This window comes from Labrus bergylta, chromosome 10 (assembly GCF_963930695.1).
Source record: "Labrus bergylta chromosome 10, fLabBer1.1, whole genome shotgun sequence".
Taxonomy (NCBI): domain Eukaryota; kingdom Metazoa; phylum Chordata; class Actinopteri; order Labriformes; family Labridae; genus Labrus; species Labrus bergylta.
The window spans coordinates 5,716,846-5,739,507 of NC_089204.1; positions in this window are offsets into that span (position 1 = coordinate 5,716,846).

Consider the following 22,662-nt stretch of genomic DNA (forward strand, 5'->3'; position numbering starts at 1 on the left):
GCTGTTGACTCTTGTGTGAGCTACAGAACCTCATTCTTTACTCGACTTACCAAACCACCGACATCTTTTATTGACTGAAGTACAACGTGAATCTCAGCCAGCTCCGGTTCTTTTTGTTTGGTTTATTGTTCATGTCAATTAATCCCCTTCGCTCTGCAAAGCACAAACACATTCAGTGTCAGTTAAACACATCCCTCAACAAGTGAAGACTTTATGGACACATGGACGACTAAAACAGCCACATACATTTAACACATGACTAAGCAGGGGATTTATGACCTTTATTATGTAAGTGTCATGAGGCGATAAACATCTCAGTCCCCTGGTTTTTGGACGGGGTTGCAGAGGGCTTCCGAGAAGAGTTTTATGACTGTTTTTTGTTAGAATTATTGAGCGTAACACCCTCTCCCTTCCCTCACTTTATTTTAATGTAAATGGTGGCGGTTTGAAATTAACATATTTCTTACAGACAACCTCATAAAATCGTTTTTATTTTTTCCTTTTAAACTTGAAAACGAGTCCTAATTCAGGCCTGTACTCAGTGAGTGAGGAAACGTTCAGCATTAATGGAGGAGGAAATGAAAGAGCTGCTCCAGCAGATGGGTTCTGGGTTCTTAGTCTCTTTATTTAACTGAAGATGAGATGTGCACCTGATGGCGTCCTGCACTGACGTCGACGCTATCCTAAAAAGAAAACCACAAAAATATACCTACAGAAACAGTGAAATCAAGGAGGTAAAATTAAGTTTGTATGGAAGAAGTTGAACTTTTTGAGGTTTCAGCACACATCATTTAACAGGGTTCTGATTTTATAGCAATTTGGGCTAATTAGAGTCATTCTCTAGCCTCTTCAGACTGCAGGACAGAATGCAGGATCTGAGAAAAATTGACTTAATTGGACTCTGATCTATTTTTAAGAAGATACTTGCAGAAAGTTTAACTTAATTGAATAATTTAAAGTTCACCATTTGCACGGACTGTGTGCTTCTTTTTACAGAATCACTGCTTGGCATCTGCTTTAAAACTTATATTCAATCACTAGTTAAAATTCAAACATTTGAACAGGTTGCTTTATCGCAGGAAGTCATATGGGGTGAGTGGTATAACTTTCTAATTTTGTGAGCATTGTTATCAAAATGCAATTTAAAATATCTTACTGTTAGACTTAATTATTTGACTGTATTCTCAAATTGTAGACATTGCAAGCCAATGCGGGATTGCAAAATCCTGCAGTTCGTCGAGTGTCCACTAGAGGCTGGCTCCAGGAACACTGGAAGTCACATACACACAACAGGCAAAAAAGCTGTTTTTACAGCATAAATAAACATGTTTACAGCCTGGTACGAGAAAACAAATAGCTCTGATTAGTTATTGTCATCACTGGCACACACTGTACAGGGGGTGAATTTTTTTCAAACAGCGTTTTCATTTTATGAACGATACCCGTTATCCATAGTTAGTCCCGTAGCTGACATGATTGACAGGTGGGAACGGTTTGTCAGGAAGCTTAAAACCCGCCACAGCTCCAGCTCTCAGCCTGTCGTTAGGTTGACTGAAAGTTAGACTGAGACAGGATTTCCAACATGGCGGCTGCTGCTGATGAGTCTCCAGAGCCCCCTGCAGGAACAGATGGCTGACGTCACTCAGGCTTCGTCCGTTAATATTTACAGTCTATGGTCCTGACCCTATACGCTTCTCATTAAAATAAATTACAATAAGACTGATTGAGGTCTTAATTTGATTTTGATCAAATTCACAAATTCAGCAGTACATTTGGTCACATGTGTTCTTATGGAGGACATGTAAACCCTGGGGGCAATCGACTCCCTTTAAATGGTTTCTCCTGTTCACACATACTGTACTCTACAGGGAGGTCTTGGAATGAGACAGATGTAATGTAAAGCTCAGTGGCGAGGCCCTGAAACCCCCGGGGCCGACTAACCTCTGCTCCGCTGCTCTCCTCTCTGCTCGGCCCCGATGTGTGTTTTTTCACTCTCTCGCTCTCCCTTGATTTTTCTGGTCTTATTGAGTCATGATTGCACAGCAGCGCCCAGTGACAGAGGATGTCAGAGAGCTCTCAGGCATTCATGAGGCTCCAGCTGAATCAACAGTAGATGCAGAGAACACGGCTCGCTCAGACACACACACACATATAGACCATCTCTGTATATATACATAGAAGAGAGGGAAATATTGCTACAATAATAGACAAGGACATATTTTCAACCTCTTGTGGACTTGATGGAAACATAACCTGAGGCTAAGTGTTTGTTGTGAGTAACATCAGGAGCTGATGATCGATCCTGGCTGAGGTTACTCCTCTCTCGGGCTGCTCTGATCCTCAGTGTACGGGCACACACATCTCTGTGACGCACTGCACGAGTTAAAAATATTAGCTCTTTTTCCAGCTCTCCTTTTTTTTCCTCCTCATTTCTTCCCCTTCCTTCGCACTCCCTCCAGTTCATGACACTGGATGCTTGCCAAGCAAAATGTTGACCCTGATTCCCTGGCGTCACTTGTGAAGCTGGTTCTGCAGGGTTGCAGCTCTGGTAATAAGCAGCGCCGATTTACGATTGGCTGCAGGTAGCGTACCTTAGAAAAAACTACCACAGATAATCCACTGGGACAGAATTTGCCCATGAAAATATGGCTGTATAGAGTGTTTTAGGCTTCAGAAAAGCTTTTCCTGGTTTTACTTTCTGAAATAACTTCTGTGCCGTCCGTCCCGGAGTCTCCGAGGAGACGGTCACACAGGATTTGTCTTCAAAGAGTCTTGACATGCCTTATGTGCCTGCATGGTCAGTCACCAACGGGTCAAACTATTCTCAGATTCTCAAAAGGGAAAAAAAAAACAGATTCAGTATGCATGACTTAATGAGCATACTTGACCTCCTTTTATTCAACAAAATTCACATCAAATATGCCTTCAAATAAACAGTGTGCTGACTCAGGAAGAAGCACATAAAGGATATTTAATCATATTTTTCTCTGCTGGTTTTGTCTGGGACTGAGCACTCTATAGACTTGATCCGTAGGTAACTGTCCACCACTGTACCCCGAATAAAAGCAGCCCAATCTGTGACATCACTTCCTGTCATTGTGTTGAAAACAGAGAGCCGGACAGACGAGAGACAACATCCCAATCAAGCCGGTGACTGCCTTCAGTCCACCAAGAAAAACAAGAGCCCACAATTACAGGAAATGTGTGAAGCAGCACAAGTTGGACCAGACGTATATTAGAGATAATGGATAAACATCGGCCACTTTCTCTTCAGCTAAACATTGATTTATGTGTTTGTAAAGCACATTGATTGAGTTTGTACACACGGTGCAAAGCTAAACGGTTGTGTCTCATTGACTCTCCCTCAAACTGACATTTTATCTCCATTGACTGTTTCTGAAAAGCTCCGAGTCATTGAAGCTGAAATATTACATTTCTCTTAAAAGAATCATGTTGAAGATTTCTTCATTGCTACACATTTAAGAGTCATGAATTTTACATGACTTGGCATGTGTTTGATAATTTAGATTGCTGCACTGCTGGGATGAATAAAGAGTTCATTTCAAAAATAAGTTAGCTAAGTTCCACTGACGTTTTAATTATGAATGATCCTGTTCGGCTCATATTTTAGTCCAGACGTTAAGTGTCACTGATTTATGAATTTGTTTGAGATCATCTCAAAATCTGATGGTTATTCTTGATCACTGTTCTGAAATTTGATTTCTGGTTTAAATAATTTTACAGCGCACTACCAACACTTCCCCACTGGATCCGTTTTGAAGCTTCATGCAGCCAAGTGCAGACCCAAGAAGCTGGGTTCTTATGTTCATAAGATCACAGGAGATACTAGAAGGTTAAAAAGCAGAAGATTTATTTTTGTGTGTTTTGTGCCTTTATTGGAGAGATAGAACAGTGGATAGAGTTGGAAATCAGGGAGACAGAGAGTGGGGTATGCCATGCGGGAAATGAGCCACAGGTCGGATTCAAACCTGGGCTACCTGCTTGAAGGACTACAGCCTCCATACATGGGGTACGCGCACTTACCTCTGCACCACCAGTGCCCCTGATCTGTTGTTCTTTTAGTACCTGTTTTGACATAATGTTGATAAAGTGATTGGATATACGACCAGGGGTCAGTGTCTTATGTTTTATTTTTTTTGAATTAATGAATGAAAGACTTTATTCCGAACCAAAAATTAAAAAAAAAGTTGCAAAAGTAAAATAAAAAAGTAACAGTGTCCGAAAAGAGATAGGTAGAAGTAAAACTTAATGGGTTGGCACCAGTAGCCTAGTGGTTAGTGCATGCACCCCATGTACAGAGTCTGTAGTCCTCCAAGGGGGGGAGTCTGGTGTATCGTTACATCCCTACAATAGAGACCAAAACCTGTTTCTTGTACCAAGCTGTAAATGTGTTTATTTCTGCTGTAAAGGTGAAGTTGAACTTGTTAAAATATAGGTCTCTATGGGGATTGAGTTGTTTTTTGATTGCCACTTTAAAAAAAAGCTGATGCTCAGAGAAGATGCTAACTCAAGCTCAGAAGAAAACTGACATCTTACTGCACTATCTGAGGCGCCCTGATCAGAAGCGTCTGAAGAAATGAGATCTACAATAATGTATAATCTGTCCTGAGATGTGTCTGATCCACATCTTAGACCCCCTGCCTCAGCTCTTTTCACTCCAACATGTAAATATGTCTGTTGGGCTTCAATGCTCTTCTGATATTTGGGGCTAATTTAAATGAATACTGATAAATATACATGAAGGCTTGTATTGCTGGAAAACTCCGGTCCAGTGGCTGCCAACTACCACCCATCCTTACACTCTGCTTCTGTCAGCTAAAAATGGGTCAGAAAAATACTTGATTTTCATTTTTCCTCTCTTTTAACTCGTCTCCTCTTCAGCTCTTGAACATGAATATTCAGGTGAGCCTTCAATGAGGCTACACTTCTTTCATCAAAGTGTTACCTCCATGCCTCAGTGTGTTTAAACTCAGTGATTTATCAACCATCATCAAGTCTAAGAAGACTCCACTTTAGACTGCCGTTCTATACGCCCCAAAGCAGTGATTCCTAACATGTGTTTTTCTGCCTCAGAGAATGGTAAATGGTAAATGGACTTGTTTAGTCCTTTGCTCGTCTTCTTATTACTCAAAGCGCTTTCACACACTGATGGTAGAGGCTGCTGTGTAAAGTGTCTATCAGAAGTTACTAATCTCATTCATACATACAAGCTGTCGAAGCAGCTGGAGCAAAGGGTCTTGCTCAAGGACACATCGGACGTGTGGCTGCAGGAGCTGGGAATCCAACCCCTGACCTTCAGGTTGAGAGACGACCGACTCTACCAACTGAGCCACCACCCCCAGAGAGAAGACTTCCGCAAATGACAGGGAGTTCCACTATTTCAAAAATAACGTACTAATGTATTAAATGACTTGTAAATGAAACTGATAATGCATGTTAAGTCTGGAGAAAATGTTTAATATAAAAAAGAGAGGAAAAATATCTATATTTATTATTGATAGACATGATTGTTAAATCCCTATATCTATCTAGTTAAAGCAAATGGCAGATAAAAAGCAAGCAAGCAATGTAAACCATCAGGTAACTATGGAAGCGCTCGCTCGATCATCACTTGTGAGCCATCATACATTTACATGTGTCATCATGTTTTGTGTTTCCACAAACACCCTGACTTTTGGTCAGTGTTTATATTTTATTCTTTTTTTTCAGTCTTAAAATTTAATAAAACAAAGATTGCTTGACAAGCAGCATTTTTTTTGTCTTTTTTATATTAGAAGGCTTTCACTAGAGCTTTCAGTTTAAATCAAGCGCCAACCTCCTGAACGCCACCTCTGTGCCTGTTAGGTTGAGCATTTGTAATGTACCAATCGCCATCGAGGGCCTTCAAGAGTGTACTTCAGAACACAATGGGTCCATGTTTAAAAACCGAGCAGGAAAATATGCCAGAATTGCAGCTTTATACAAATCTACTAAATCATTTTTGTTCATTACTGATATAATTGTGTTGCTGTTATGTGTTTTTGAGGCTAATGCATATTCTATCATGAGATGATGAGATTCAACTTTATTGTCATTACACATATACAAGTATAGAGTAACGTAATCATAGCATTAGAGATCAATCTTCTATTAGCTTTCATACTGATTACTGACTAAGGTTGAAATGATCAATATGGGGATGGTATTTACTTCTGGTAGTTTCAGTGTTAAATTGGTCAACATCAGATGAATCCAATCAAAGTTTAAAGGAATGATTCGCCTGCTGCAGGTTTGAAGCAGCTTCAAGTATATTTCTCGCTGCATGTCGTAGATAGCAGCTTTGCGTGCCCATCCCTGGTTTGACTTGCCGGTTCCCTGTGTGTCAGATAAGAGCTCGCTAAATAAGAAGGAGCAGCCGGCAGGCCAATCTGCCCCGGGATAAGACAAGCCCAGAGGACTGCCGCTGCCCTCAACTTTAGTGACAAGTTAATCTGGAGAGGGCTGCTCTTCAACAGGACTTATTCCTGTGAGTGTTTGTGTGTGAGGGGATGTGCTGCACACACACACACACACACACACACTCTCTCTTCACTGCAAGCTTTGACTATAAAAATCACAGCATCACAGCTCTCTGAACACTCATAAATACAACACTGACCCTCCTTTACTGTCCTCAGACTCCTGCCGTCTCTCATAATATACCGAAGCACTGACAGGTTTTATTATTTGATTGTAAATATTAAAGAGTTTATATTGATCAGTAACTTCACATTATGTGTTATTCAGAATAAAGGGTGCCAGGGGAGGCTTCTGTCTGATCTGAATATTCTCTCATTGATGTTTACAGAGCAGAAACCTGATGCTCACCGACTCTGATGCCTGCATAATAAAATATCTGTGGATCTTTGTGCCTTGTCTTTGTGCACAGCTGATCCTCCTGCAAGTGTGTATGATTGTGTATCTGCATGCCTGTGTGTTTCTGTGTGTGTGGGTGCCTGCTTGGTGTGAGGTTGTGTCTCTGTTTATATCCACTTGCTCTTAATTAGCAGAAGCAGTGAGCATTGCAGTTCTGAGGGGGGATTTTATGTCTGTGTAAACATCATGCATCATGATTCAGCGAGGTGAGGCGAGCGCAGCCCGCCGGCTGCCAAATCTCACTCGCATCTCGACGGCAGCAGTCAGAGGTGACGCAGACTAATGTGGAAGTGATGACTGATCCGTTTCTCTGGGTCAGAACAGATGAGGGTGGAAGAGAAAAGTATCAATATTTGTCTCTACTGTAGATGTTGCACTTTGACTGTCACATCTGCTTAAAATAAAAACAAGATTCAGTCACTTAATTCATCTTGTGAGTCTGTTTCTCAAATAAACTGTAGCCGCCTTATCAGTCAGAACGTTTACACGATGTTAAAAAACATAATTCGTTGTGAGTGAAACTAGAACTGGATCTTTACAACATGTTAGTCAGACAGAAATCCTATAGCTGGATTTCTCAAAGTCGAATTAACACACCTAGATAATGCGGTTGGAAGACAAATTAACTTTACATGTAACAAGCTGCAACGTCCAGTGTTGAGAAATTAAGCCAATGTGGAAATGCAAAGCCTGCAGTTCCTCGAGTGTCCACTTGAGGCTGTTTAAAAGGCCTTTAGAAATCAAAAGGCCCATTTTTACTGCACAAATAAACACGTGTACAGCCGGGAAAAAGCTGAAACTGATCTGAATCTCATGTCTTCTTTCAGCACACGCTACAGAGGGTGATTTATTTTATATAACTCATCCATTTTGATTATATGAAGGATAAGAGTTATTCAAAGTTAGGGGCATGGCAGATCTGACTGACGGCAGGTGGCTTCAGGCCCGCCTCAGCTCCACCTCTCTTTCCCTGTTTCTCTGTTCACTAAACATCAGCATTTTCAATATGGCGACTACCATTGGCTGGCCTCAAAAGTCCATTTCAGAAAGCAATGTTGGACATCACAGAGACTACATCCCTCGCTGGGCTTTGACCTGTAAATTGAACAGCATAAATATGAAGAAGAAAAGGCGTAAAGAAGGATGAAGCTTCAGATATAAACATATGCAAGAGGGTAGTGATGTGACGTTTGACACCGAGACTTTGAAGCGTGTGTCGAGTAGGAAGGGCAATTCTAGCTGAGGCCGCGTATCGAGGCTCGTGTCATTTTCAGAGAAGCGCGTCATTGATGACAAACGAGGCCTCACTTCAAGTAGAACTACATCATTGATTTGTTTGTGTTTCGGGTTGTGGATAAAAGGAGGAAGCGAAACCCACTTGTCATGTCTCCTTGTGAATTTGTGTTAGTTGGTTGGAGTTTTGGTTCTATTTATTTCGAGAAATGGAGCCTGCGAGAAAGAGGAAAACGTCTCCTGTTTGGGAGCATTTTGAGTTATCATCTCCCAATAAGGTAAACGTTAAAACAAAACATTTTTTCAGCGTTTCCAGGAACCGAACCCAAACCTCGATGTCAACATGACACTGCCATAACCATTCTGCTATAAAGCTTTCATGTATTGCCATGCTGAATCGCTTCCATTAGTTGTTACTATTTCTGTCACTATCATCATTATCTGTGTTCATTATCGATGGCTTATTATTTTGATTTGAAGGTGAAGTGCTTGGTGTGCTTTAAGGATCTTTCTTTCAATCTTCCTTTTTCCTGGACTTGTAGTTAACATAGGTCCTCAAACTTGTTAAACAATAGATTTATATTATTGTTGTTTTATAGGCTATATCTTGATAGGAAATCATAAAAAAATAAGATCACCGAATGATAATATGATTATATTAACTAAGTTATGTAAAAAAGTAATATCACGTGAATCCTTATTAGTTACCGCAGTAGTACAATTTGCTATAACATGTCAGTAATGCAATGGCATGTGATATGATCAATAATAATTTGGCTGCTCTAAATTGTTTTGACCAGTAGGTGTCACTAGTGTACACCGTGTTAAATGAGGCCTCGAGTAATGAATCTATTTGCGATACAATTGGCTGGAAAGCCTCATTGCTTCACAAAGCCTCATTTCGCCATCACTACAAGAGGGATTTAAACCTAAAGGTAAGCGTAGAGCAGGTGCGAAATGTACAAAGCTGTAAAGTTGTCCATGTTTTTTTTACTAGGTAAGTCCGTCACTTTTCCGATAAAACAACTTTGAATTAATTCAGAACATGACATGGCAACGCTTGAACACATTCAAAAAAGGTGTAAAGGTGTCTACCTGTGGTTCACGAGTCTGCCATGTGCTCCCCTAACAAAAGGGTTTAACACTGCTCAAGATTGCTTTTTAAGCCCTGCCCACAGGAAGTGGGAGAGACCAACAGGGGGATTGAATGGGGGGGACATAGATCCTCTAAAACATCTCTTCATTTTTTTTTTTTTTTCAGTCTCCTCTTTATATATGTGTTTGTGTGTTTTTTTTTAATTATTTACACTTCATATTTCTCTTACTTTTTTTAGATGTTTAATTTTGTTGTCAGTTAATTTCACCTCTTTCTTTGATGAATCCACATGTGGAAAACCCTGGTGTGTGTCATTTGAAGTTTGTCTCTTTCATATGTGTCCTCAGTTTGAAGCCTTTCTTTCTTTATTGCTGGGTTGACCTCCTTGCAGTGCAGCCATGTCTTTTTATTTCATTTTTTACCTCTCCTTATTTCGCTCTGAGTATTGAGTTTTCACAATTTAATTAAAGCAATTTCTCTCTTTTCACACCTTTGTCCTTTTGCCTTTTTGCTGCTCCCTTACAGCAACAGAGGAAGTTAATGTCAGGTTAATAACAACTCCGATAATTGCTTCTTCATGTTTATCAAACAACACACTGAAAATTGTATTATTGTCAAATTAATTATGACACCTTGCTTTAATTGTTAAACCAGAAAATTACTGACGTTAGGATGAGAATTTAAGTGTTAATAAAGAAAATGAAAGCTTTATTGTTCCTGCAAGCTTCACCATCAGAAACCTTTGATTTGTTTTCATTCTCATAAAAAATAAATGCACTTTTTCCTTGCAATGCTGCTAGCAGCCGGTGTCTTCAGTTTCCGCCTGATGCTGAAAACCAAATAATGATTTCTTATCTTCCAGACCTGGTAAATATCATGCCCTTTTCTTGCTTCATTCTGCTGTTAGAAGTCTTCAGCTTGTTCAGAATGCTGCAGCCTTAGGATCTTGTCAAAAATTTTAAATAATATTTGATCATGTAGCATCCACTGCATCCTCTTTGCACAAGCTACCAGTGCAGACGAGAGCGGACTTTAGAGTCCTCCTTGAGCCCTTTCATTGGCTGAACCCCAAGCTCCACACTCACACACTTTAGTGCTAGTGATGGAAATGTATTTTACTCAGCTCAGTAATGAGAGCTGGCAAATCAGCCAACTTTAGAAATGTATTGACCTATCATTGATATGTGTGCCCGTGATTTACTGATATTATTAACTGCAATTATACGAAATTGTATAATTCCTAGAATAACACTATTAACGTAATGATTGGTATAAAGCCCAATGCCCAAAGTCTGCTGGGAAGGGGACAAGTGGAAAATATAACTGATGGATTGAAATAAACAATAAAGTAATCCCACTACAGTCAGTGTAAACTTTCATTCTTTTGTGTATTAGAAAATGTAAATAATAAAAACAAAAGGGGAAAGGAAAACAGCTCAGGGGTCAGCTCCGATCATTCACATGAAACTTTCAAAGGTATGTTTTTAGTGCTGTCCCTCTGTGAAATCATCAAGAGCAGGTGTGTTCTGATGCAGACTCTTTACATGAGTCTGCATATCAGCAGACTTTCCTATAAGGCTTTACCATAATTCATTGCAAGTTTAGTCATGTGCAGGACGTGATCACCTCACTGAATTTGAGTTCACATTTAAGGAACCTGGGTCCGTTGCTCCGATTCCAGTAATTCAGGAGGACATGGGCTGGGTACCAGGGGCTGTACTACAAGAATGTGAAATGATCTGATTGTGATATCGACTAATCAAAATGGCAGAGGACAGAATAAACAAGAAAGTATTAATGTGCAGCAAAAAACACAACTCTCCATGGGGAAATGAGCTTTGTTAAATTTTTGAGGAGGTGGATATGACGTATAAGAGTAATCTGTACTGTGACGTTAACTCCATGAAAGATATGCTCTTGATCTCCTTTGTATTCCTTGTATATCTGTTGTCCACACTCCCTTCCCGCTGAGGTCAGAGGTCGGAGCAGGCCGTGCATGAATGAGGACGGCAGTGGTTGAGGGACGACACAGTCCGATTGTGTGTATTTGCACTTTATACAAAGTTATATCAATAACCAAGTGAACAAGAACAGAGCATGTTGGGACCATGCGTCCTCTGTTTAACCCATCAGATCTCAACATAAGCCGGTTGTGTTTTATCCACTATCAGTGATCAGTGTCACTCCTCCAACTGATCAGTTCAGTTTTGTAGTTCAGCTTTTGTTCACTTTTTATTTGACAATTAAAAACCTGTTACGCTGCATATGGAAAGGAGGGACAAAATGCTTATTGTGTAAGGTGTAACAACCTCTATGCTACCCGTATCTACAGATGCTAAAATCAATTCAGTTTAGAGTGTTCAGTAAGGCTCTCATTTGTTTTCACCAATCCCACAACATCCAGACGACTTCTCATTTCTCTGCAGGTGGAGAGACGTTTAACCTGCCGCCTGTTGTAGCGAGGCTGCAGCACATGATGGATGTGTTGTGCATTACCAGGCGGTGTCGAGCGTTTATTTTGGATCCAGAGTTTCACATGCTTCTGTTTGCTGTGTCATAGAGGATGACAATCATGGCAGGAAAGCGCTTTACACCGACAGAAGCTCCGTTATAGCACCAAATGCAAATGTGTGTTACATTAAAGAGAAGGTGCACATCAATTTTTCAAGCTGCTTCTTGAGAGGGAATTGTTTTTTGTTTACTCCAACCTTAGACAGGAGGAAGTTGGTGAGGTTATTAGTCAGTGAGATAAACAACTGCTACTGCTGGAGATATGTAAGGGGAAACATGCAGCTGCTACAAAAAGACCAATCACAGTTCTTTCAGTCATCTACACATCATTAAAATCCTCTGTTTGGCTCCTTTGGGACCTTTTACGTGCACCCTAGCAAGTTCACATACAGCTCTGAGTGAGATCCAAGAGCACAGTTTGGCATATGTAACATCCATTTTCTGTGGAGCATTCACGTGTAACATTATAATTCTGCGATGGGTATTTACAACTGCATAATGTTTGAATGTCCTCTGCGTTTGGTTTATCTGTGTGGTGTTGTCGTACTGGTATGTCACGAGTCTCCATGGTTGCAAGAAGGGCAAACGCAGAGCAGTTGTCACCAAGGTCCTTGTCTTTTTACATGTTTCAGTATATATTGTTTGCTAACACCGCTGCAGAGACGGGAAACAAGCAAAGGGGGCGTTAAGGCAAAAAGGTTGCACTTGAACACATTGCAAAGACTATAGCCAACGGCCAACCAACGACGTTCGTTCTGCAAATGTGCGATATGGCGCAGTGGCTTTCAATTTGATAGCTTCATGAAAGTTTTATTCAAATCAAACTAGTTCAGGTTTGGTGGAAGTGATTTGAAGAAATCAATAATTTGGTACAATTAAAAAAGACATAGTCAGACATTTATATTTCTTAAGATTCAGACAGAATCTGTTCGATAAAAATTAAGTTTAAAAAAATAATTAGACACCTTTATTGCTGTTGGTGTCGTTTATTTCAAATTAGAGGGAAGTTGGAACCTACCTTAATAAGAATGAGTAATTTAATTCATCTTCCAGTATGTTTTAAAGACATCAATGTTTCTTTTTTAAGACTAGAGAGATCATTTTGAACCTAGATTACGATGACAATGGAGTCAGTTACAAAGTCAACAAAAAACAACAACAGACAGAAGAAACAGGGTCCAAGTATCTCAGTAAAGCAAATATGTCAGCATGATGGAACAAAATGTATCAATGGACAGATTATTACATTAATTATTTAAAACAGCAGTTGTGAAAAAAGCCCTTGAAATTTAAAAACCTCTTTAAAGCATTAATTGTATTTCATTTGTAGAAAACCTACAGTGGATAAAGAAATGGTTGCCAGATGTTACGTACTTTACCAGCTCACAAACATGGTAGCCAACTTAAACACAACTGACCCTGAGAGGAATATTGAAAAAGAAGAGCAGCTTGTGGAATTATAGTAACAACACGAGAGCCTTAGTGTGTGATGCAACTGAGGACGTTGATGGTCCTCCATTTTGGTTTTTCATCTACAAACGGCAGGTATGTGGTCTCACGTTGCGTCAGGCCGAATCATCTAATGTGTACGTTCAGAGGATTTTAATGTTAAAAACTGGTTGAAACTGACCTCATGTAATCTCCCATGTTTTTATGAAGATTTGAAAATCGTCTAGTGTGAAGTCAGCCTTAAAAAAATAGTAACATGAGATCAGAGTACCCCTATCGCTCAAGGTCACACGGAGCGAAACAGGGTCCTGTCATAAGTTTTGAAGTCGTCCTCTGACACCTGCTCACGAACCTGCTCCTGCACACGACTCAAACACCACCAGCTCTGTTTCCAGGTGAGCGGCTGCTTAATCAGCCTGAGCTGCTGAAGTGTTATTCTTGAATGAAACTCCTTGATTTAACCCAGACCTCCAGGCCATCCCTGCACCAGCTGGCCCCTGCCCACTGGCACACAGACCCCCTTCCCCCCACCTCCTCTTTCTTTCTCTGTCTCAGCAGCAAGCTGTGTGCAGCTACTGACCCTAATCCCAAACCGCTGCTGTCACTTCTGCTTAGCTGCTGCTGCTGATTACTCTACAGAGGGAGCCATGAAAACCCACTTTCTCCATTTTCTCCAGCTCGACGCATGTAGCAGGCTGCAGATGAAATGTGATACGAAGATTTTGAGAGCTTTCATTCTTTATTTTTTTCTTCTTCTTCTCCTGCTGCTGCCACTCTCTGCCCTCACCACCACCCCCGAATGTGCTGCGATCACTGACAACTTTAACAGCTTCTGTGTTTGTGGAGCAACAATGACAGTTTATGAACCTCACAGGTGTGGTATTGCTTTCTGTATTTGTTTTTTTTTTTGTCTTTTCAGTCACCTTTCTCCATCTCTCACAGAAGTCATTTTAAAAGTATCTATATTCTGCGGGCTCAATGTTACAACACCCGGCTCAGATTCAAGGTTATGAAAGATGTCATATGGCACTCCTGCTTCCCAAGTGACCCTTACTGGCATTAGCTACTGCTACCTTCTAAAGAAAACTCTGGGTAAGAGTAAGAGACTTTCCCTTCATGACATCACAAAGGGCAGTAACCCCTCCCCCAGGTGGGTGACACTCCCACAGCTAGGTGTTTGTTTTGCCCTCTGCGTCTGCCTTCTCAACGTAAACAATAGGACATGGAGCGAGAAAGCCCGAGCAAACACAAGTCCTTCCAGAGAGGGGGCGTGGTCAGACACAGCTCATTTACATTTAAAGGTACAGAAACAGCATGTTCTGAGCAGGGCTGAAATAGAGGGGTTTATAGACATGGTCAAATACAGGATCAGAGTGGATTTAGAACAAGGAACTTCACACAAATGTTTTGGGGAGCTCTGAGACTTATTTAAAGTGGTTGATAAGGATGAGAATATGTCACCTTTAATATCACAAGTCCGGTGTTTAAAATTTTTTTTGAATTTCTTTCAACTAAGAGGTCTGTAAGCGTACTGAAAGTGTTTAACTTAACTGAACAGGTTAGTGGACACAGGCACTAAGTATTAATACGATTATGTCATATTTATAGGTCAACACATGAAATATAAGAATGAAATCGGGGCACTGTAGTTCCAAAATAATAATCAAAAACGCTGATTAAAAACTATCAAACCATTATGAGCATCCTCTGGATATGAGTTGATTTTGAGTCTCTGTGAAGATTTCCTTTTTTAAACATAATCAAACTGTAAGAGTTTGATGATGCTGAGGGATCAGACAGATGAGGATCTGCTCTGTAAACACTTGAGAGGAGTTTACCACAAAGCTCCTCTCGCTGAAAGCTCGTCATCTGGAGGAGCTCGACTCTGTGGACTCTTTTTATCCCTCAGTTTGCCTCTTCTGAATCCTGGGAGCACTAAGAGGAGGAAAATGGCTGTGTATTTTATTGAAAGTATAGTGTGTAGTGGGATTGTGTGCGTGTGTGTGCCGAGTATACAAACAAAAAATTTGCAAGATTGATATAATGATGTTAATTTCCTAAAATTAGTTAAAGGTGTAGTGTGCAGAATTTTTACACTAAAATTCGAATTAATTAAAAATGAACTAAAGCTTTTTTATAGTGTTATGTTATGTTGAGTGCTTACATTACCTCAAATATCAAAGCCAGAGAAACCTTTAATTAATAGTTTTAATACTCCATGTCAGACACGGCGTGCTCATTGTTGCCATGGAAACACAAAGACCACTACGTAAGGAAGTGTGAGCTGCTACTGAAAGCTGTCGTACTGTTGCTCTATGTGCTGCTGTGATATCCCACTGCGGTCCACTCAGAGATTGTTTTCATCGGGGGTGGGGTTCCCGTCCCTGCACAGAACTACCTGTTCACATAATAAAACACTTTTGTTTTGCAGATTAAGAATGCACAAGGAAGAAAAATACTCATGATCAGATACCATGAATACAGAAGGCGGACGAGCACATGTATCGTTGCCACCACCACCGTATCCAGGGGTTCGCAAACGTTTCATCTTGTGACCCCCTAAAATAAAGACGACAGAGACTGGGGACCCCCTCTGACCCTGGAGGCACAGCCACGCCTACGCACTAACAGGCCTATTCAAACACTAGTAACACAAAAGAGCATCACAAAAGAATACGACCATATACCATACAACTATTTTCTATAGTTATTTTCTGTAGGAAATCCACGGACCCCCATCTTGCAGGCTTGTGACCCCCACTTTGGAGACCATTGACCTAACCCATTGGTGTGCTTTTCACAACTAGTCACACAGCAAACAGTCCATTAAAATCAATATTGCATGGCTCAATATTGATAGGATTGATAGACCTGACTTCAAAATAAACCCAGTAGCATTGTGAAGTTTCAGGTCTGTATACGGACTGCTTACATGTACTTGTGGCTCATTGCAAGATGGTGGACCCAGAACAAGTTCCACTCTGAGCTGTAATTAAGGATAATGAAAAAGAAAAGAGACATATCTATAGCACTACCCGGCATATGTATAGTGCGTACAACAGGTTGGGAGGAAGTATATTAAAAAGAAACCTGACGATGTCATAATGAAGTCATCATCAGGAGAGCTAATCTCAGTCAGGTATGACTACGTTTTTAAAAGGATATCACAGAAACTTGTAGCCTAGAGTTTGACATGTGGTCATTAATCACCAGCACAGGATTGTGCAATGAAAGATGTAATCCAATTGCATTATGGGAAATAGGATCCAGGTGTTTTATGGCTGACGCATACTGGAATAGAATAAATCCATCTCTTGCAAGTCCCACAACTTTATGACAAATAGCCAAGAGTGCCTCTTTGAATTTTTACTTAAAGCTACATTTCTCTCTGAGTTTGGTCTGTGTGTGTGTGTGTGTGTGTGTGTGTGTGTGTTCAGGTACAGAAATTGAAATGAAAGAATGACGTTAAATCTTATTGCTTTTCCTCCCACTGTGCAGTCATATTGCATTCTTTTTTGTTTCTCAGCAGAGACTCAGGTCCTGCATGTTCAAAAACACCTGATTTGTTTAGTAAAGCAGCTGAGAGGAGACTGCTCAGCATGATTCATGGACTGTATTTTGTTGCTGCGGGCTGGACATGTTGCTTACTTCCTGGAGCCAGAATGTGTCAGAACTATGACTCATCTCTATACTTTCTCTCGCTGGAGGCCAAATGCATTCAAACTCCCACTGAGGCTCACCTGGGGACAAAGCAGTCAGTTCTCCTCTCTGCACCTCCTTTATTCACTTCTGATGTGTGCCACCACATCGCTCAAACCAGACTTATTGATCAGGGGAGAAGCAGAAACTTGTTTAAGATGAGAAAAGAGCTTTGTCGACGCAGGAGCTCTCCAGCTAAATATTTTCCGGGGTTGATGTCACGACTACAGCACACGAGGAACGAAAACAGACATAGAGTGGAGGGGAAAAAAAAAAAAGGTTTTAAGAAGGGGTTTGCTGAAGGAAGGAGCTGAAATATACATCACAGCAGGCTGCTCTTTTGAGAACCCACTGCAGTCTCGGGAGGTGTAGGGGTGGGAGAATTAAAAACGTGCTCTTTAGTCACAGAGAGATGAAACTCAAACACTGCACGGAGAGCGATGGTAGGGATACAGCAGAGGAAGCTTTCTTAATGCAGCGGTGTGTAAGGTAGCAGCGTGAATTTCAATCACAGCTCAGAGTAAAATTAATCAGGGACGTGGAGGGGCTCCTGACAATTCCTGCAAAATAGAATGAGACGGCCGGAACGTCACAGTGATGTTTATTACAGAATCAGGGTTAGACAATAAGATAATCGGCTGCCTGGAAAGAGCCATTATAAGAAACAACAATGTCTGTATGAGTGTGTGTTTGCGAGTGTGTCCATGGACTTCTCTGTTAATTGGAAGTTACAGTTCATGAGCTCATCCCTTTGAAAACACTCTCTCTCTCTCTCTCTCTCTCTTGCTTACTCTAACATGCACATGCACCGATTCTGGATATCCTATATGAGAAACACAACCACTTTAAATAAGTCTCAGAGCTCGTCAAAACATGTGTGTGAAGTTTCTTGTTCTAAATCCACTCTGATCCTGTATTTGATCATGCCTATTAACCCCTCTATTTCAGCCCTGCTCAGAACAGACTGTTTCTGTGTCTGTACCTTTAAATGTAAATGAGCTGTGTCTGACCACGCCCCCTCTCTGGAAGGGCTTGTGTTTGCTCGGGCTTTCTCGCTCCATGTCCTATTGTTTACGATGAGAAGGCAGACTCAGAGGGTAGAATAAACACCTAGCTGTGGGAGTGTCACCCACCTGGGGGAGGGGCTACTACCCTTTGTGTTGTCATGAAGGGAAAATCTCCAAACGGCCTGTTTGAGCACACATTTTCTGAAAAGTGGAGGAGGCAAAAGACAGAGAGGATGGACTTTTCTCAGATATAATCCAAGACTGTCTCCTGCTTTTGCACTAAACTAAAGTCACTTAAAAACTTGGGTGACGTCTTTATACTCATAGTGCATGTGAGGACATGTGAATCTGTCTCCTCTGTCAGTGCAAATGTTTGTGTCTGTGAGTGTTGGTAAAACGCCTGAGCTGCTCTGTATTCCCGACTCCCCACTGCGATGCAGCGGCTCCAGTGTGAGCTATGACTCATCACTGGCTCTCTGTGAGATCTCTGAGGTCAGACACAAAAGAATACAGACAGACAGAGCGGCAGAGAGACACACCGAGAGAAACAGGCTTAACAAGAGCGTGAACACGAGTTTGAAATCCAGAGCCAGGTCGGAGCAATTCCACTCAAATAACTTCTGACAAAATATCCGAGGAAGACGAACATGCAGAGACAGAGAGAGAGAGAGAGAGAGTAGCTGCAACATCAAAGCTGCCTGACAATGCAAACTTACTTTCTCTGCTTTAAATTCTGCTGTTTTTAGACACTGTACACCTAAATGTTTAATTTGTCAATGATCAAAGATGTGGCCCCCGCCTGCTGCCTCGGAGCCATGCAAGAGCTTTGGATGCAGAGAAAAGAGGCCGACAGACCAGACAGCAGTGTGTCATTATCACACGAAATGCTTGTTATATAAACAAGCTCAGATCCTGCTTCCAATTTGAGCCCAATTATACGCTGCTCACAGGCCACGGGGAGAAACACAGATCTCAGGGCAGATTAGGGATCACTGCAGCTCGCCCCGCACAGGGGTCTCTCAATAGACGCTAAACACTGCCATTCTGCTGTGATCTCACAGATGGGCAGGGCGGGGGCGGGGGGTAGAGGTGTGTGTATGTGTATGCGCAGGTGAAAGACGACGTTCATGATGTGCAGCTGCACCTGACAATGAGCATGGGGCTGCAATTCATAAGATTTTGTGCTAAACAGCCTCAGCTGATAACACTGTTGTGTTTGATTGTGCGGAACTGAATGACTGAAGGCGGAGCGATAAAACCACCACAGGGACAATGAAACTGCTTCCTTATCATTACCTGGTTACGTCTATACTATTAGGCCTGCATGAGAGGAGATATCTGAGATACCACTGTTCAATATGAGGCCGACAAGTGTTCATGTAACTGTGACCAATAGTTCCACAACACGTGTTCAACATGTTTTACAACCGGCTATCGCCTGACCCCTCTGGGAACAGCTGACACATGTTCAGGTTGTTCCAATAAGCAATAAACGATTTCATTTCAAAGATTTCCTTTAGCTGCATGGGTCGTCTGACATGCAACCAGAAAAACAAGAATGGAGTCTGAGTTGAGAGACAACGTCAACCACTGAATTAAGAGCTGTACTTTTATGCAGATGTTCCTTCATCGAGTTTAATAAAAAAGAAAATGATCATCAGATGATAGCCATGGATTGTTGATATATTCTGCCTCTCTTACTCTCCACACTGACTGTGTTGTTGCTAGCAGCCAATGGCAGCAGGAACATGAGTGAAAGACACTACTTTGACTCCAAACATAGACCCGAACACTTTAGACACCAGAAATAATGTCACTAACCAACAGATTCTGTATTCATATGCATTATTAAATGTAAAGAGCACACGATTTTGATGAACATATGATGATTGATTTGTCAACTTTGTCACGACTAAATACAAAATAACTCCAAATAGAAGACTTTTTTTCTGATGAACCACACTTTCCTCTCTCTTCCATCCTTTTTTTTGTTGCCATAGTTGTTGCCATGGTGACTCCCTCCACAAAACTGACATCAACAAATCTAACTAGTGATACGTAAGGGATGATGTTTAGTGAGCAGGTTATTATGGCGAAATGGAACCCAGACTTTCTGTTTAATCAATCAATGAATTTCTTCAGTAAGTAGCTGTGCAATAAGATGGATAATGTATAGTGAACAGGGAGGAACCCATTCAGGGTGAGCAGGACCCCCGATGCCAACAACCTGATCATTTTACACCCCGCTTATAACATGAGTTGGCTAGGGCACGCTGTCCATTTGTTTATACAGTCTGTGGTTTGAACAGGGCCTGTGACATCACTGCATCAATGACATCACTATTAGGAGGAGTAGTTCATGAATCCCACTCTGTCTTTTCCTGTAATGTCAACTCAGATGTCTTTAATGTACAAGCGCTTTTGAAAGCTGCATTTATCACAAGAAAAGACAAAGACTTAAAGTTTCATCAGGTGAAAATCCTTGTAAGGTGTAAAGTGAGAGGCGACGGAACATGTTATGGTTTTTGTTGGTTTGTGGTCTGCATTAGTCTTACAACACAGAGAGAAAAATTGCTCTCCTTGTGATGTCACAGCGGCATTCTAGTTAAAGAAAATCCCCTCCCCTCCCCTGGTATCTCCACCCATGGACTCCACCCCCAGCCTAGAGCAAAACTTTTGCATAGGTCCGCCATTTTTATTGTCGCTACAGATGAGTGATATCTACTGGGGAAAACTCAGGGGGGGTTATTGCATTTAAAGAGACATACACACCCAAACTCTGAAAGAGCTGGTTTATACAGGGTCACAAATCTCCTCTGGTGCTTGATTCATGTTATATTTTGACCAAAGCACAGCACAGATGTTTCATTAAGACCACAGGGGACTGTTTGAAAAGGTAGAAAAGGGCTATAATATTTCCTCTTTAATGTCAGCCTTTCAGAGAAGTCCATGTATAACAGACTAGAATATAATATAATCCTCTAAAATGAGACTTAAAGCGTGAACCCTCAGCTGTTGTTAGTGTCAGGATTGGATTGAATGTGTTAGACATACAGAAATTAAAAGGATTTATTTTACAAGATGTAGTATTTAAATCCTCCCTCCAGGATGAGCAGGTTGCTGTATCTTTACCGTCATAAATTCACCATGTTCAACAACATAATCTTTAACGGCACATTAGCTGACAGGTGTTAAACGTCAGTATCAAGTTAAAAGCTTCTCTTCTTTTCTCCACCCTTTGCGGATGTTGCTTTTAGTCCGTTTTTTTCTTCTTCTTTGTAGGTAAATGATGTTCCAGTGGTGGTCCAAATTAATGGTTGGAAATGTCAAACTATGAAAGGTACTCTGTGTAAAACTGATAGCATTGTGTTTGTCAATAAACCATTTTCTTTCTGGTACACAAAGGGCATTCAAATGATCCTTTCAGATGCTAAAATCTAATAATTATAGACTTTGTTCATGACCCCTTCGTTGCATGATGTGGCGCAGAATGCTTCTTGTATCGGCGATGTGTATTAAAGAGTTAAGTGAGGGTTTTATCTGTCTCTCTGTTGGCAGGGTTGATGAACACAGTAAAGCTTTAAATATTTGACACAATGTGCATGAAACAGACATTTTAACTCCCAATTTCCACGACAGTACTCTGTCGTGCTGGGGTCCGTCAGCTCCATGGTTTTGCACTGTTGGATGGCACGCGCCTTTCCCCACTGGGCCTGCAGCGGAGCGCAGCCATGAGCAGCTGCACACACATCACTGAAGGACTAAAAGGTTCTTGGGAATTAAAAGAAAAATGTGCAAACAACATGTTGCTTTTTCTTGCTGAGGTTGCTTTATTGTTAATTCGGCGCCTGTTTCTTCGTCATGTTGATAAAGTGAAGACCGGTGTCCCGCGAGGATGTTTACTCTCCCCTTTCATCTTCCTCCTAGTTATCGATTGGATAATGAAGACCACAACTGCACAGAGGAGAAATGGGATCTAGTGGACACTCACCACACAACTAGAGGATCTAAACTTTGCAGACGCCCTGGCTTTGCTATCTCATATTCAACCTCAGATACAACAGAAGACAAAAGTCCTGGCAGACACATCCTCACAAGTAGCAGGGCTTTTCCTGCATAGAGAATTCTTTGGCGCCCCCCCAAAGAGGTTTTACCCAGCCCCAAAGGAAAATCACAAGCGCCAAAATAAAAAAGACAATTCAAATTGCAAATCAAATCCTCTCTGAATGTTAAAAATATCAATACATCAAACGACTGTTGAACAAGCAGAACATAAACTTAAATACGACGTCTTTGACTTCTAGCAGTCATCTCCCCTCTCATCCATTTACACATGTGGCTCGCGCTGGATAGCCAGCTGATTGACTGTTCGTTTCTTTTTACTGGTTCCGGACGCTCCGCTGACACCCACAAGCACTAAATGAGGGTTGAGTTTCCGTTTGGCGAGTTAATTTCAAAGAGCAATGCTTTTCATGGCAGTAACTATTTATCCCAACAGTCATGTTAAAACTATACTAAACCGCGTATGATGTAGGTTAGCTGCGGCTACTTGTCCCTGCTCTTCTGCTGTCTGCAGCCGGGTCATCACGGGGGTATGTTGGTGTGTCTGAGACGAGACACACCAACATACATGGCTGCAAACACACACACCGGAACGCCAACCACCGCGCGCACCTGTTGACTTGTAGTGCAACGGAACACGGTTGATCCGCTATCCGTATGGACCGAGTCAGGAACGTACGTTTAACTTTT